Below are 14,779 nucleotides of genomic sequence, written 5' to 3'. Positions count from 1 at the left end.
TGGAGCAGCCCCGCAGCCCGGCCGAGCGCTCCGCTCCCAGCAGCGCGATCCACGGCGGAAGGGCTGAAGCAGTTACCTGATGGCTGCAACTTCCCCGAGCCGGAGGTAGGGATTCCAGAAGAAACAACGACCCGCTCGGATCCTTCTGGCGGTCCACCGTCTCATCTACATGCGTCTAAGCGAGCCCCGTACCGGCAGCTGCTTCTTTTATCGAGCCCACAGGCACAGCAAATTAGTCCGGGTAGACTGTTCAGTCAATGTGGGCTATTCACAGAGCTGCTGCTCCGCCAGCCCGGCCTCTCCCGTGCCCTGTCCCCGGGCAGGCACCCGCCCACCTCCACATGGCCCTGGATAAACACGGCCCCGCGGCACGAACCACATGATCCCCCCGTCGGGGGAAAGGCAAAGCCGAAAGGAAGGCTTTGCTCGGAAAGGTTCGCTTTAAAAAGGGTTTGTCTTTGGAGGGTTTGTTTTTGCGACCCCCTTATTTTATCTTTATTTTTTTTTCCTTTTATTCCCACCCCCTGCCAAGGAGGAAAAGAATGTGAAGCAAACGCAATGATCTGAAGGTGGGTAATACCTTCCAAATCAACTTGGTCTGGAAAATCACCGGGCAACAAAGTGCCATTCAGCTCTCTGATAGGCACACAGCATCAAGCACAGACCCTACATGAAGCCCCCACATGCTCCTGCAGGGAGATGCTGGCCACAGCCAATGCATCTTTGGGCTGCACTGAGCCATGGGTTTTCATATTCGCTCTTGAAAGAAGCAAACGTGACAAGCCTTTTTTCCCCTCCTTTCCCAACCGCAAACCAGCTTAGAATATGTATACAGAAATAAACACACACAGGAATGGAGCTCTGAGGAGGTGGCAGACGGCATGCACCACTGCCAGCCCTGTGAGGGGGAGTGAGCCTCATGCTCCAAATGCACCCACAAGTGGGATCCACAGGGTCAGCCATGAAGAAATGCTCATAAAAGCCTCAACTTCCCTATTGCTGCACAAAAGGGAGGAGGATTTTCCTTTCCTTCAGTGAGAGAAGGGAAATATAAACGTGGAAAGGTGCTATAAATACACACACATACAAATATATCCTGTAAATAAAGCCCCCCCTTGGATGGAGATGCTTGAAGCCAGGCTGGATGGGGCCCTGGGCAACCAGATATAGTGTCTGATGCAGTGCCTGAGGCTGAGGGGTTGGGAAGGGATGACCTTTGAGGTCCCACCCAACCCATACCACTCTGTGACTCTGTTAGTTAAACTCTACCTTCACCAAGGAGCACCATCACTTGGGAGTGGCTGCCAAACAACCCTGCTACCCATTTCCATTCAGCACTGTCACTTAACAAGAATTTAGCATAAGTCATCTCCACAAAACAGGTAAATAACTGTTAGGCATAGCTCGCTTAGAAAGGACGGACTTATCCAAAAGGCAGGTAATAGGCACACCGTGGCTCAGAGATCTTATCACTCTACAGCCACCTGGAAAGGAGGTTGTAGTGAGGTGGGGGTCAGCCTCTTCTTCCAGGTGACTGCAATAGCATGAGATGTAATGGCCTTAATTTGCACCTGAGGAGATCTGGGCTGGCTATTAGGAAAAACTTCTCATGAAGGAGTGGTGATACGTTGTTATAGGCTGCCCAAGGAGGTGACAGGGTCACTATTCAATAAATGTGGAGATGTGGCACTGAGGGACACGGTTAGAGGGTCTGGTGGGGGTGGCTGACAGTTGGATTTTATAATCTTAGAAGTCTTATCCAACCTTAATGATTCTATTCTGTGATTCTATTACCCTCTTGGCACAACACTGCCCACTCTTGTAGCTTGATCAAAGACCTGGCTCCTGAAGCTATCGTCCACAAACCACAAAAACACAAAACTCACGTGTTACCTCAATTTTCTTGGCCATTCTCAGCTTCTCCAGACCTGATTCAGCACAATCCATGGTCCAGCCACAAGCACCATGACTGCAGGTGAACTGAAGGATGCTGCACCCCTGGTGCCTCTCCTGGCTGTCACAATGCAACCTTTCTAGCAGCAGCAGCAGCAGCCATGGCTCAGCATCTCAGAGATCACAGAGGAGCTCCAGGTGCCCACAGTATCAGGGCAAAGCTGGCTGATAACCAATCAGGTAGGAACCAACAACAGAGAACGGACAATGCAAAGTGATGCAGGCCAGGTGTGACAGCCCCAATGAAAAGCACAGCTGGCCAAAAACTCACTTGTCAAGCTTAACTAGAACTGAGCCCTGATAAAAGGTCAAACCATTCTCCCGTTTAAGTCAACAGAAGTTTGTCTCTGTCCTTGATGGCATCAGGACATGGGACATTATGATAAAAAATGGGCCACTTTATTACCTTGAGTAGGCGAAAATTAGAGTCCATTCTTTACTGTCCCCTTTTATTCACAGAAGACAATTTAGAGCATTGCTGGCATTTAACTTTATATTTCTTAAGAATTACTTTCGGGCAGGACAAAGTGATGTCATTTTTCCCCTGTGTATTTCATCATTTGTTAAGGAAATGTGATCTAGTACTCCAGAAATCTATGCTGAGATCTTTCTCTCCAGGGATCTCAAAAATTCTGATGCTCAGCATCATTGGGACCACAGTGCAGCCCTGGTACAGACAGTGCAGTATCTCCTGCCAGAACACCAATGCTCACCACGTAGCCCTGGTGTTGGCCCACACCCCGCAGTGAGGAACAAAGGTAGGATTAAAACGCAGAGGCAGCCTCACAGCACTCTGAATTTGGGACTTCAGAGGAGAACAGTTGGAGCCAGCACCAAGAGGAGATTGTGTTGTTGCAGCAGGAAACAGTCTCAGCCTTTGAAGCTTGCTGGCAACACAACTGGTGGGTTCCCATCTACTCACGCTTTCATTTGACACTGACGTCACTGGATTTATTTATTTCATGGAGAACAGGAGAAGAAAAAGTATCATCAATGTAATATGGGCAAATACTTCAAAGAAAGAAAGGAAGAGCTCAGTTCATCTGTAAACTGGTCAATGGCATCCATACTTTTGCCACACGTACATACATGTGTGTATCCCTGAGGAGCACTTCTTGTTCTTCTGAGGGTACTACACAAAGGTGCACAAATGGGACACAGTTCTGAAAAGCAATACGTCCTGATCAGGAAATTGCAATCAACTGAGTGCAGCTACACACTGCTTTCTTCTTTGTGTTCATTGATTTTAGGGACAGATCATTTAATTTGCTCTGTATACACCAGACCCAACACTTCACTGAGTTCCTCTGGTAGTGAGCCCAGGTAGATAAGATGGCAGAACTACCACCAGATTGAAAAACAATATGAAAAATTCTTTACATTGAATTTTTGGGACGTATGTGTTATAGTGACTTCCTGCCGCACCTCTGAAGGTAGGCTCCTGCTGGTGACATGTGTGGTTCTGTTGCAGGCACCAAACATTTCTTTAGCATAAAGAACATGGGGACCAGCAGTATATGAACTGGTAGCGCAGAGGTCAAGTGATGCCATTAAGTTTGCCATGGACTGTAAGAAACAATTGCATTTTGCTTGGAAAGAGCTGATCGAAGCAAGACAATGCTGGTTTGGGGCAAAAGATGATGGAGACATTGGAAATGCTCAGTAAAAGTGAGAGCAAAGGGGCCCTGGGCCAGGAGACCTTCCTCAAAGCCCCAGAGACCTCAGGGAACCTGGGGAGATCTGCATGTTCTTGAGCCATTTCCCTGGCACTGATTCAGTGCCTTTATTCCATCCAGAACAAGATTCTCTCCTGGAAGCTAGCCTGGTTAATTGAAACACAGGAGAGGTCAGGCTGAGGATTGGAAACTGCACCTCCAGTTCTTATTAAGAACATGAAATGCACATTTATTCTTCCTTTTATTTATTTTTTTAACTTAAAGGTAATGCTCCCCAGCACTGCTGCTGAACATGAGGCACTAAATGGCTCATTCCTGCACTTTACACTTTGGTGAAATAATAATAGCAAGGCTGTAAATAGAGTATTGATTCTTTGGAATTCAATACACTTTATACAAGAACCAAGCTGCATTCCTGCTAACCAAAAAAGACAAACAAAGAGGTACAGAGGAGGGGAGGTCACTTTCCTAAAATCAAGCAGGCAGCACCACGAGCTGCAGAGAATGCACCAAAGCCAGACTTGTTCTATCACCTCATGTTCTGAAGGAAAGCCTGATGCTGCCTTCACCTCTCTGCTGTGTACACAGGCATGCAGCCAGTTGCATCCAGCAAGCAACAAACACCTGTAAGAGGATTTGTTTTATAGCCCAGCTATGGACCAGGTCACTTTCTGGAAGATACTATACAAACAGAGTAACAAGAAGCCCTCCAAGCACCATCAGTAAGTAATAATGATCCTTCACCCGTGACCCGCTCCTACACATCACTGTCAGCTACAAGAGCCAGAAAAACATATACATGTGATAATTCACACAGTGAAGATGAGGCAAGGTTTGTCTCACTGAGAATGGATCAGGAGAAAACTTCTCAGCACAAAAATAAAACACACAAAAGCCTCTCCTGCCCCTTTTCCCCATGGGATTAAATGAGACCATGCCTAAGCCCAATACTTAAGACTGCGCCAGTCTTTTAAGTGGTTACACAGCACTGAAGTTTAAAAACAAAACTTTAAGAAGCCTTGCCGAGCAGCCTAAACAGATCCAAAAATGAACCCAGAGCAACTCAACCCCTGCTTTTACATCCACGTGGGCTCTTAATGCACAATAGCCGTGACAATATGGATCAAAGCATGAAACCAAGAGTCCCTGCACGTGTGCTGAGAGAAAGCCACACAGCAACTCAAGTTAAGGTCATTAAAAAGAAAAAGCCAACGCAAAACACACACAAAGTATTTTTCTAACATGTTGCCTGTGGAAATGAAGGTAAATAAAGGCATTTAGGTCAGCAGGGTGCTTTGAGCTGACTCAGTATCCTTCTATAATGGTGCTCTTGCTTAATATTGATGAATTTTCATGCTGGAGAGGTAAGCCAGAGGCAGCACAGTGCGAACACCTTGGTACAGTGAGTGCTGTGGTTGTTTTCTGCCTGTTGGGTTTTGGGGGACTGCACATCACCTTTCCAGGGCTTCCCATCCAAACACAGACAGCATTTGGCATTGAGCTCCTTCAGAAAACTGCAATCTGCTGGCTACAAGCACAATCCAATTTTATTATTTTTCATGTTTTCCTTCCACCTTCAAGTATTCCATTGCTAATTACACGGCAATGAGCTGTTTTCGCTCCTGGAAAAGCATCTACCCCACTGGGCCTATCTTCTAAGAGCAAAGATGATACCATGTAAAACCAACGCATAAAAGAGAGTCTACAAGGAATGCAGGTGGGAAATGGTCTGCCCCAGTCCTGTCCCTGTGGCCAAGCCGAGGTACAGGAGGCCCAACCTGCCCTTTACAAAGGCACCTCGGAGCGCTGCTACACCACCACCAGCAGTGCCAGGACCTGCTCCTCGTAGGCTTTGCCATCAGCCTCAGCCTCAATTAACTGCATCATTTTGAAAGATGGAGACGTGTGGGAAGAGGCGGTGAGAAGTTTTAAAAATGGCAGTACTTTGATCCTAATTAACGGAGTTGACTGAAAGCAAAATATGTAGAGCTAATTTTCATGATATTTTTCCACCATCCCCAGACAGAACCTTTTTCCTGGCACTGTTTAAAATTAATGAAGCAAATATGTTTGCATATTTATCTTTTCAATACACGGAAACAACAACAAGGAAAACAGATTGAACCGATAGCAGAATTCCTCCAATCCAAAGCAGCCTGGATGTGGTTTCTGTTTTAGTTTGTACAGTGCAACCCAAATCAAACAAGCAGTTTAAGTTCACTGGCCATGTAAGCAATCAGTTTTATCCAACAGAACTACTACAAAATAACTGCTGTAGGAATTGACCCCTTCATTTTATTTGTGTCTCTATGGAGAGATACTGAAACAATTTTCAGGGAAGACAATATCCTTCCTGAAGCCTAAATAACAAATCTCTTGCCATTTGCACCATAGCAGTAACAACAAACATACAGCAAGTCAAACGCTACCATGTGGCCAATAGACTTTGCTAATGGGAAACAACGTGAAAGGAGATATAAATTCATTAGGACTCTTGTATTAATTCTTGAAGAGATCTTCCTATTTTTCAAACCTCAGCCTAGAATCCAAGAGGTCCCTATGCCCCTCTGCAAACCACCATTGGGTCCACCCCACCAAGCCCTCTCCGTTTAAGTATAGCTCCCAACATGTCTGTTACATTGCTGGCTAGACATCCCCTGGCCTAGGAGGACAGGGTGAGAGAGGATTACTTGTGGCATCAGAAGTCACCTCTCTCCTTACCCAGTTTTACCTTAATTATCACAGACAATAATTCACTAAAATCAGATTATTATTTTCTTTTCCAAGGGTCACAGAGGCTAAGTAAATGTGATGGATTTTGCTCTCCTCAATGATTCCTATTTATGCCTTGATTACTGTATCGATTGCCATTACAAATGCTGAGTACCCATGATTGAAGTGATAATTAAAAAGGCAAATCATAGTAGGCAGTTGTTCCTCTATTACTGCAAAGCTGTAGGTCTCGGACTGGGCTGTTCAGAGCATCGATTACATGTACACATACAAAAACCCTACAGAAACTCAGATTTCAGAGCCCAGGAGGAAAAATAAAGAGAAAATACTCATTATCCTCTCTTCATCAACACACAGTAGAGAATTAACTACAGTTATTAGCTATTGGTCGAGCTGGTAGGAAAGAACACAAAAAATAAAGTTCCTCCCCTGTGACTGCATCAAAACAATTAAATGTTGCTCTGCTTTCAATTCTGTGATGTTACAGCAGGGATCTTGCTCTTCTGGATCTTTATCTGATGTACAGCTTTCATTACAGCTTTGCAGGTGGAACTACAAATACACACCTTCCACCTGTTTCTCACTTCCCCTCCTGAATTCTGCCATACAGATGTCAGCCTCTACATCGTTATGCACAGATGGCAAAACCACCTCCCATGCTTCTCGATTTGTTTCTGGTCCACCAGGTAGGAAGAATGTCTTAAAGGAAACAAAGATCAGCTGAAGATGACCATAACCAGACACTAGAAAAGCACATTTCCAAAATCCTCTTGGATCTCTGGGCAGAGAATAAAATGCATTATGCTGCAAACTTGATCTCATTAAAATACAAACCTTTCTCATCTCAAATTCCATTGCACTTTTTAATATTAAATTTTTTTTTTTTTTTTTGCTTTTATTCAATGTCCTTCTGCTTTCTTTTTCCAAACACAAATGAGCAAGACCATTTAAGTGCCACTGGGGCGAATGGCATAGCAACTACAAAAAGCCTAGAAAATAGCAATGGATCTCAAAAGTAAACTTGTCTATGCGCACAAAAGGGTTTGCTCTTTGAACATCACAGGGATGACACAGCCATTACTATATGAAAGTGTGATCTTTTTCTGATATTTTGCAACAATTGTCAAGCAAGTGAAAGCTTTATTTGATTTCCATTCGCGTGAGACGACAAGATATAGTGCTCTTATGGAATAGATTGTGTCAGAAGGGTTTTAAATTGTAACGCTATCACTTTAGCATCTTTAAGGCTCTTTTTAGAAGATAAACTCATCTGTCTATAATAACTAAATGACACAGTAATGGAGAAGAGCTAAAGATTTTCTTATGGTAATAAAAAGGAATACTTCACCCCAAGCAAGGAAAGCAGAAAACTCCGCACTTTCTAGAAACACTTTCAAGAATCTTTCAAAATAATGGAAAAATAAATACATGCGTTACATTCACCCACACAAACTGAGCCAGGACTGACATAGGTTGAGATTTCTGACAGCAAGTATCAGTGCAGAGAGGAAGAGGCCAAAAGGAAAACACTCAGCAGAGCGCTGGATGCACTCGCACAGGAAGCAGGAGATAATGCTGGAACTGGGGAGAGCTGTTGGCCAGTGCTCTGCCTTCCAAAAATACCCTCATGATATGCTGTAAAGTCCCATGATATGCAGACAATCTTCCTCAGCTGAAATCCCTCAGTGGAAAACATCAGGAGAAGATCACATTGAATCAAAAGGCAACAAAGCCAAATGAAATAGCGTTGTCTCTGTTGGCCCACACCTCAAACGAGCATTTGTGCTTGGCATCAGGCAGCAGATAAATTTATGCTCAGAGAACTACAGTTCCCAAAGTTCACTGCAGAATAGTTATGCATAAGTCACAAGGTGGCTACAGCTGGACCACTTAGAGGCCTTAAAAATAACCATGCTCTTTTCAGCAAGACAAGATAGCAATCTCAGTATAAACTGTATCAAGTTTTCTTGGTCCTGCAATTAGATTCTTCATTTGTTTGCATTATTCCATTCGAATTCATCACAATAGCTGATCACTTCGTCAATACTTTCCAAAAGCAGAACTCTGTTTTGCATACATGCCAGTGCCAAACAAATTTCTCCATTATAAAATAGCAGTTGCAATCCTTCCTTCCCAACTGAGTGCTAGAACATAAATATGCCCATTTAATGAGAATGTTCGACCATGAACATTTATTAAAAGCGCATGAGATGTCAAAACAACAGCAGAAGCCAAAACATACATTATGATTTTGGTCTTGCTGTCAATACTCACATGCAAAAATGAGCAGGAGAATTTACACTTTTCATTATTCCTGCTTGGAAATAGCCATATATATTTGGCACAGAAGATTCACCGTTAGTTTTTTATTACACAAAGGAGGGTTCCTTTGATGTTGTCATGTCAGGTGGTGATTTGGGGGGTTGGAAGACAGGCTCTGCAATTTATAAAACAGCACAAAGGTATGGAATTAATGATTGGAATGGATGAGTGTATCCTGGTGGGACAGCTGGTAAAAGCTGCAGATACCAGCTTCTGGGGACAGAAAGCCTTTGCTGCTGAAAGGCCTCAAGGACGAGGCACTGCAATTCTCCCTGCATTCACCACAACAGTCAAATGGAGGTTTTCAGACCGAGTGGATGTTGGCCTCTGTTCACCCCAAACTAATAGCAAAAGTTCCTTTTCCATGGACTGGAGGAGAAGCAGCACAAGGAGCAGAGCTCGAAATTATAGCTTTTAGCTTTAATAATAAACCAATAAGCCTGACTAAGAATTAAACTAACAGCCACTGCAGGGGCAAAAATAGCAGCAAGTGCAGCTGCAATACAGAAAGAACTCAAATCTGACCATTCAAGGGGTCACAAATACAAGGAAGATGCCACTTTCAAGAAACTGAAGGTCAAGAATTAACAGCTAGGAAGCAATGAAGAGCATGTCCCATTTTGTGTCATACCTCTCCTTGTGCTCCTCAAACCTGATTCCGAAAAGACCTTGCTCCATGCAAATACAATCCATTATGTCAGCACAATTAAACTTAACAGTATCATAAAGTCAGTGAGCATCTGGAACTATTGATAAGGTTTCTGTTTATGGACACTTCGGTGGGGGAGCTGCTGCTTCCTTTTACATAATGATGCAGCTATTATGGATTTTGGGGGCTTGAGCTTGGACCTTTTTTCCTAGGCTTACAGTTTAACAGCCTGTTTTACCTTCATTCAAACATACGTGTGAGACCAGCGATACTGAATTCCTTCCAGTTATAATTTTGAAATATGGTGTTTGTATATAAATATATGTACACATATATGTGCACAAGGATATATTGGTATGTTTTTATAAATATATATATATATATATAGTATGTATGTATGTGTGTCTGTGTGTATATATGGAAGCTTTCTCTTCAGTTCAACAGCTTGTCTTATCCCAGTGCATTGGATTCCAGAGACAGCTCACTTTGGCCATATGTTTCAGTTGTTCCTCTCACTCCCCCGCTGTCTTTCCACACATACCATGACCGTGGACAACCTTTCCTTAAGTGGGCAAACAAATGGTTTAACTCAGATTTGCAGAGTGTTTGCTGACTTGTGTGGGATCCAACTCAGCTTTATCATTTCAGGCTAACGACAGACACTGTGGTAATTAGAGCAGCTCAATTTTATTAGATTGACGGCAGATTAAAGGCCAGGATTTCAGCTAGCAGAAACTGGTATTGCTGCCCTCAAACCCATGGCACTGGGCTGGTCTATGCCAGCTGTAAATACGACCCCAAGTCTTTTACACTGTGTTGTGTTCCACTACACAACCAGACTTCTAAATGTTTTCAAGCCTAAGTGGGGTCTGTAATCTAGTTGCCCATCCTTGCACTGATGTTTCCACTTCACATTCAAACCCCAACAAATGGTTTGAATTCACAGAGGAGAACACAACTACAATTCAGCTGAGGAGGGTCCTTTTGATCCCTGTACAGTAAACTAAGCAATCAAAAACTCATCTTTTGGGACCTCTGTAGGTACCAATGGCTCTGGGCTGTCCTTCCCTTAAAGTCTTCTGAAATTGCTCACTATGAGTCACCTTTATATAGTGCATTCCAACCCTATGGACTATTTGCAGTTCAAATTGGTGCTGATTTCTACTCTATTAAAAATACAAAAAGCCAACACAGAGCAGGCAGAGTCATCCAATAGTAGAACCCTTATTTTAGCAGTATCCTGAAACAGGCATCAAATTCTCAAGGACCAAAAACCCAAATGTTGGCATCCAAACAACAAGATCTCATCAGACTGGAAAGATCACTAATAATGGGGAACTTCATCTAAAAGGCTGATCCAGATGGGGTGTGGTGTTTCTTAGCATTACAGGACCCACAAACAAAACCTTGCTCTCCATACAGATGACAGCAAGGCTCCTACTAACGCTCTGTCAGTCCTGAGGCCACCTCTGGCCCATCCCCACAAGCAGGTGAGCTGAGGGCACAGGGATGGAGGCAAAGGAGGACTTTTACATCAGATGGGTCTTTGCCTGTTTTTGTAACCATCAACATTAGCAAATCTCACCAAGCACCCGTGTGACCTCATATCGGAGGTGAGCTGCATTTGTGTTGGTCAGAGAAAGAAAAGAGGATAAAAATCCATTAAAACGAGACGACTGTAAGAGGCAATTGAAACTATGCCATTTAGCCAAAGTAGACATCCTATCTCTAAACATTTTGAGAGCTTTCTGATGCTTGGTCTATTTTTAAAGACTTTGGGTTAGTCATAAAGGAACCTCAGAGCATTCAGCAGCTTCATACAGATAGACAGACCTGTGACCTGACACAGAACAGGCTTCTTCTGCAAGAAGATACCACTGCCATCATCTAATCTCTCTCTCCAGGCAAGCAAAGAGTGTTTCACCCAGTAACTACTCCACCACATCTATAGATCTGCACTTTAGCAATACTGTACCTTTCAACACAACATTGAAAGCATTTTCACTTGACCAGCCCTGGAAGAATTCTACTCATCCCTTCCAAAGTTTGTCAGGATGAATTCCGTATGTAGTTAACCAACAAAATAAAGCCAAGACACTTAAACTGCTCAGGAGACAAACAAGAGAGGTCTCTCTTTGTTCTGTTAAATCTTTAGCTATTGCTATGCAAATTCCTTATTTACAAGACTATGCTATTTTGAGCAGTGCTGTCCTGAGGGATCAGTGCCACCACTCACAAAGCAGCTCCTTATACAAATAGCCACATGCACAGATTTATCTCTGCTATCAAACCCGTAACAGAGCAAACAAACAAATTGAACCCCAATTGATGAGCATTATAAATTAGCTGATGAATTATGATCCAGATTAGGAGATGCTCGGGAAATGGGTGGCTAGGACTAAAATGTCACAGCTGGCAAGGACAACCCCAGCGAGTGACCCTTGCAGAGCAGCATCACAAAGAACCTCTTCCCAAAAGCAAAGAACCACGGATCCCATCCAACGCTCACCTGAAATCAATGGGAACAGGTCAAACACCAGCACCCTGCCTCTGTCATACCCACAGGCTCTGAAAACATTGGAAGGGAATTAAGACAATCTATGCTTGCACATCCTGCACCTGGAACGGATCACTGCTCTGAAAGCAACATTCATCCCTCGATTCTCCACAAAAAGCTGCTGCGAGCACATCAGAAATACTGAGGGTAAAACCACAGTTCTTTACATTCCAAAACAAGTCTCTACAAGCTCTCCATAAAAGTTTGGTTTCCAGAAGTAATATCTCCTGTGTGATAAAAGACAGGCTTTGCATACCAAAAAGACACCTGTCTGCATTAAAAATTAACTACCTGTAAAATTCTTCTTTTTTTTTTTTTCCCTTTTTTTTTTTTTTTCCTTTCAATTAAGTACATTTTTGGCAGAAGCAGGACTTTTCTTTTGGCCACGCTTCTGTAACTTGCAAATATTTTAACCAACCGGGATCACCTTTAGTTTACCATTTTCATCTGGGTTTACAAACAAATCACACAAAGTTCATAGGAAATTCTAATCGGTTCCACTGCAAAGGCGTTACAAAAGGTTTGGCAACCAGTAAGTCTACTAAGTAACCTCTCCCTCTTTCTCTCTCTCTCTTATTTTTTAATATTCTGCATCATAAAACGAACAGCTTTATGATCATTTAAATCATTATCATGTGTGCTGACCCCATGAATACTGGCTGAGCTGTTTGCTTTAGTGCATTATATTTTCCCAGCTGGATGATGGACAGAATTGTTTGCTGTTTGATCTGGCCCCGTTGGATAGCACTAAGGAGAAAAGAATTGGTGAGCATGAACAACTTGGCCCAATGCATGGGAAACCAGACTATCCTCCCTAAAATACTTTGCTTTTCTTGACTTGGAGACTGAGAGAATTCACTTCTACCACCTTTTATTTTCATTACTTGGATGACCCCATCATAGCAGCAATGTTGAGTGTATTTTTTCTGCTGTCTTCTTTTTATCTTTATTATTTTGGTCTCGACCCAATACAGCATCATTTTTGCCTCTCATTTGCCAGGTAAACCATTAGGCTATCTACAATGGCATGCCATTTCAGAAAGCCAGTTTAGGTTGCGATTAGCTACCAAATCCATTATAAAACATAAAAAGCACATAGGTACAATTTAAATGTGAAGTCCCATTTTGATACCAAACCACTCCACTTCCATTTGACAGTACAGTACTCAGAGCCTTTATCTATAATTATCTGCATACATTTAACAAAGAAATAAATATTTTGAAAGATATTTTCTGAGAAAACAATCCTGAAACAAACCAGTGAAGCACTCATTTCAGCCTCTGCTTACTTTAAATTAGGTAAAAAAAGGCATTTTGAGGTACAATTCCCAGTCACATTGCACACAGCACAGCTGCTTCAGAATTTGCAGAAGCTCTCAATTCTTTCATCCTAGGGAACAGAGAAGCATTTGAACTTAATGGCCATGAAACCAATGTGGCTAGAAGCACATTCAGCACCAAAAACTCAATCTTACATTGCCAAAGCATCTCTGAGTCCCCATGACAGGCACGTGCTACAGGCATCATCACTGCTTTTACTTTATCTGATTTCTAACCAGCCCTTCCTTATTTCAGTTTGCCTTTCTTTTTTTTTTCTCTCCTTTTCCTTCCCCCCTTTTATGTATTTCCATTACTGCAGAACACTTCTACACATCACACAGAATCACTAAATAACCCGGGTTGGAAGGGACCTCAAGGGTTACAAAGCTCCAACCCCCTGCCTGGCAGGGCCACCAAACTTTACTAGATCAGGTTGCCCAGGGCCTCATCCAACCTGGCCTTGAACACCTCAATACAGGCCTGGTTTTGGTATGAGAATACACAACAGAACTGTCTTTTTTAATTTTAGCTTCAACAATGAAAGTCAGATTCCCAAAGGCCCATTTACAACACAATATTTTGCCAAGGGAATACAGTTTTTTTCTGCTCATTTTATAGGCTGCACCATAAAAAGCTGCACTTCAGTAATTACACAGTGCTTTTCATCCAGCGATCTGAAAAAGTTTAAAGAAGGGAAAAAAAGAAAAATAAAGAGCATCCTCAACTCGCAACAGGAGAAAAAAAAAGGCAGTAAGACCTAAGGGGATGACTTCTCACCATCATTTGCTTTTTAAGGGGCAAAAGGAACTCTAATGGAGTTCAATGCCAACCCTCTCATGCAGTGATGAACAGCTGAGGGCATCGCCCCTTCCTTGGGACAGCTGATCCATTCCTGCAAAAAAGCCACCAGTCTCCATTCAGGGCAGCTCTATCATGGCCAGGGTCATGCGGAATAAGTCAATTCAAACCCCTTCCATTTCCAAGGCACACAGTGACTTGCTGCTCATCGCAGCCTGATACATTGGAAGCTCAAAGAATATGGACCAGGCAAGATCCTGCTGTGTGCATGGTGCTGCCTTTCTTCCATTTTGCTCCTCCTGTCTTTTGAAGAAGATAACAGATCAGCAATTAAAGTAACCAAGCAGTGCCTGTGCAGTAGGTATGGTCTATTCATAGCTTGCCATGACCATTGTTACTGTGGACCAGCTGCAGCATACCAAAAAGTTAGCCCAGTAAATCTAATATCAGGTGCTGTTTAAGCTGCTGACAACCTATTAAACCAGCTGTGTCATAGGAAGCCGGCACTTAATTACTGAGATGGTATAATTCTTCACAGTCAGCATAGCATGGTATGTATTGGTTTGCAAGCTGAGCTCCCAAAACTGTTTTTACTAATACTTTAAAGCTAGAGAGGCTTTGAACAGAGGAGTTGGTTTTGTCCTACTGCTGCTGTTTGGGCTGCCAGCTACAGAGCCTGGCCATGCAGCCACACCACCTCCTGCAGCATTTCTCCAGAAGGAAGGATTATTCTTCACTGCTGCCTCATGTAACGTCTGAAATTTATCTTTC

At 43.1% G+C, this 14,779-nt stretch overlaps 1 protein-coding gene across 50 annotated transcripts in view; it reads right to left on the bottom strand.

Annotated features, from left to right (window-relative positions):
* MAGI1 (membrane associated guanylate kinase, WW and PDZ domain containing 1) overlaps positions 1–14,779 on the bottom strand; it is a 284,769-nt gene that overhangs the window by 111,236 nt on the left and 158,754 nt on the right. For 7 of the 50 annotated variants that reach the window (XM_085516276.1, XM_085516278.1, XM_085516279.1 and 4 more), the window contains exon 1: positions 77–330. The exons of 34 other annotated variants lie outside the window; for them this stretch is intronic. The gene's annotated coding sequence lies outside the window, so the exon portion shown is untranslated. Of the gene's footprint in view, positions 1–76; positions 389–14,779 lie in introns of those variants that run through there. 9 more of the 50 variants (XM_085516271.1, XM_085516273.1, XM_085516286.1 and 6 more) reach the window with 3 other exon arrangements.

This window comes from Coturnix japonica, chromosome 15, assembly GCF_054131305.1.
Source record: "Coturnix japonica strain WE chromosome 15, WE-NBRP24, whole genome shotgun sequence".
Lineage (NCBI taxonomy): Eukaryota > Metazoa > Chordata > Aves > Galliformes > Phasianidae > Coturnix > Coturnix japonica.
Note: the sequence above shows the minus strand (reverse complement) of the source record. Positions and strands in the feature narration are given on the sequence as shown.